Genomic DNA, 3,401 nt, shown 5'->3' with positions numbered 1-3,401 from the left:
AGAGAAATACTTTTAACTGATGGTATATGGAGGGGATTATAATCAGTGTAATGAAACAAGTTATATGAAGGGTTGAATGTGAAACTGATGATGTGCCCTGTAAACTTTCACTCAATCCACAATAAAAACCTTAAATTTAAAAATAAATAAGAAAAAACAAAAAAGATAATGTAATTTGGTTTGGGGTAAGACATAGGAGGTGAAAGGAACCCTGGTAGTGCAGTAATTAAGTGCTTGCTGCTAATGGAAGCCACCAGCCATTCTGTGGAAGAAAGATGTGATTGTCTGTCTGTAAAAACTTACAGCCTTGGAATCTCTGTGGGGGTGATTCTACTTGTCGTGTAGGGTCGGTTTCAATGCAACGGGCTCAATATTTTGGGTTTTTATGGACAGTAGGTAAGATGAAGAGATTCATCTTGCTACTACCAGGTTCTGACTCAAAGTGACCCTGTATCGGATATCCAAGTAGTGGCTGGTGAGCCTGAATCACCAATCTTGTGGTTCAAACTGACCTTACTGAGCTAAAATTAAGAAAAGGAAGACATAAGCCTGTGAATTCTCTGTAAAGCTAGCTTTGAGGGCGATCTGGGTTGCTAGAAACACACTGAGTAGGACTGTGTCAACACTTGTTTATGGAAACCTCAACACCCGCACAACACTCATCTTTCAGCCCATCTGTACATGGAGGATTACATAAATATTTGTACACCCCAGCACATCACATAATCATCTGTGCAGAAACTGTTCGATGACATTAGTTACATTTTTCACAATGTGTCAACATTCTTTGTGTTCTAGTTGTTCCATTTCTAGTACTCTAGTTTCCCTACTCCTTGATCTTTTCATCTTTACTTTAAAATTAATTGTGACTTTTGGTTTCATATGAAGGAGCACCATGGTGGTGGTGGTAGTGGTGTGCCATGGATTCAGTTCCAACTCGTTGCGACCCTGTATAGGATTTCCAAGACTATAAATCTTTATGGGAGCAGAAAGTCTCATTTTTCTCCCATGGAATGGCTGATTCTCTCGAACTGCTGACCTTGAGGTTAGCAGCCCAACTCGTAACCACTCGTAACAGCTACTAGAGCTGTTTATGGGACATTATACTCGTGAGTAATTTCATTTATTTTGTGTATCAATCTGTTATTTCATTAAAAGGTGACCTGTATTTCTAAGAATTTGTAGGTCACTTGAAACAGGTGCATGTGGGTCTTAATTATTTAACCTTACTTTATTTTAGGAGTCCTGGTGTTGTGCTATAGGACAAACACTGGACCGCTAACCTCAAGGTCAGTGGTTCAAACACACTAGTTGCTCCTATGAGTCGCTATGAGAGAACCAATGCTACAACACTTAACAGCAACAACAATTGTACTTTAAGAATCCCTGGTAGTCTGTGTGGTGAGAATTTTTGTTTTCTTTATATTGAGCTACAACCCATACCAAACACTGTGCTCTTTGATCTTCATCAGTAAGTATTTTAAGTCCTCTTCACTTTCAGCAACCAAGGTTGTATCATATGCGTATCACAGGCTGTTAATGAGTTTTCCTCTAATCCTGATGCCATAGTCTTCTTCATATCATTCAGCTTCTCTGATCATTTGCTCAATATACAGATTGAATAAGTATGGTGAAAGGTTACAACCCTGGTGCACACTTTCCATACAGGTATAGGGATTAAGATTCGCAGCATATATTTGGGGGCACACAATTCAATCAATCATAGTGGCTAGAGGAGCTCTGGTAGCGTAGTGGTTACGAATCGGGCTGCGAACCTTAAGGTCAGCGGTTTGAAACTACCAGCCGCTCCGCGGGAGAAAGATGAGGCTTTCTACTCCCGTAAAGATTTACACCCTCGGAAACCCTGTACAGGGTCGCTATGGGTCGGAACCGACTCGACGGCACTTAACAACAACAACAACAAATGGTCATACATGTGATTGAGAACATCGGTCCAAATGCACAGGTGTGTGCCTAGGTGATAGGGGTTTGTGTGGACAAGCAGTACACAGGCAGGTGAGCATCTGTGTTCAGATGAGTAAATAAACCCACACCCAGCATCTGCACGCATCTGTGCATAAACAGCAGTGCAATAGTGAGCATTTGTAGAGGCTAAAATAGGGCAGCAGTAAGATGGGGCTACAGGAGATACCCCAAGACTTCATCCGGTGTCCTAGTTTTCTAGTGTAGCTGTTGTAACCCAAAGACCACAAAAGGGTGGCTTTAAGGAACAGAAATTTATTTCCTCACTGTTCTGGAGTCTAGCAGTCCCAATCAGGGCCTCAGCCATGTCTATCTCTTTCTTATTGGTAGCCCGGGCATTTCTCATTACCTTGTTTGTGGACAATCCTCAAGCTGTGTCTGTCTTACCCTGTTGAGCATGCATGTCTTGGGGCCATGTTGCTCTGTATAGAACTCAGAAGCCGTAAAGTTTAGGGTTCCCGTGACACTGGTATGACTTCGACTGATTCCGTTATATTACATTTCAGTGCCTTCTAGAAGGTGATCTCGTTATGTTAGATTCAGTTACACAGGTTTGGGGTTAGAATTCCAACACACATTTTGGGGAAACCTAAGGAGTCCTGGTGTGACACTGTGAGTTAATGTGCTGGGCTGCAAAATCGGTTTTGTACCACAGGGTCGGTGGTACAAGCTCACCAACTGCTGCTCAGAAACCATATACAGGGTCACTATGGGTCAGAACCAACTTGATGGCACAATTCAGTCCGTAGCACCCAGACCACAGGGAGCCTGTGTATGTCATGAAGACACTGTGTGTAATGGTATAAGAATCTGCAAGTCTGGGAATAGAAGGCTTCCCTCTCCCTGCCCACTCTCTCTGACTGGATGCTGAAGCCATTCAGCACCAACCTACTTCTCACTCTCACATCCCAGGACCCCATGAGGCTCCTGATCTACCTGAGCCTGTGTGTCTCCTAGAGAGAGAGGGAGGAAGGGGAAGAAAGACCAGCCCCAATTGTAATTGGAAAATGTGTCCTAAGCCTGGAAAACTATGGTGAGGTTGTTGACCTAAGCAAGTCTAAGAAGCTCACAGACTAGATGGGCCAGCTCCTTAAGGTGAGGGCCGTGCACCAAGTAGGCTGCATTCCCTGCGAAAAACTGGGAGAGGGGCCTGGTCCCTCCTCTACGTGCTCCAGAATGCAAGTATCTCAGGACTCCATTTCATTCTCTGTGATGTGGAAATTCTTGTCTCTCTCTAAAACTAAAAAAGAAGACAGCAAACCTTCAACTTCTTTACCCATTTTTACCAAACTTGGTAGGACTCCTTTGGGGATTCCATATCTCTCCCCGTGTCTTCAAGTAGATCCATGAACCCCATCAGCAACTCCATCATCGACTTTCTAACTAAAGCAAGGCCACACCCTTCTCTCATTTCTTAG

Source organism: Chrysochloris asiatica, unplaced genomic scaffold (genome assembly GCF_000296735.1).
Source record: "Chrysochloris asiatica unplaced genomic scaffold, ChrAsi1.0 scaffold00009, whole genome shotgun sequence".
In the NCBI taxonomy this organism is placed as follows: Eukaryota; Metazoa; Chordata; class Mammalia; order Afrosoricida; family Chrysochloridae; genus Chrysochloris; species Chrysochloris asiatica.
This window is presented reverse-complemented; position numbering follows the sequence as displayed.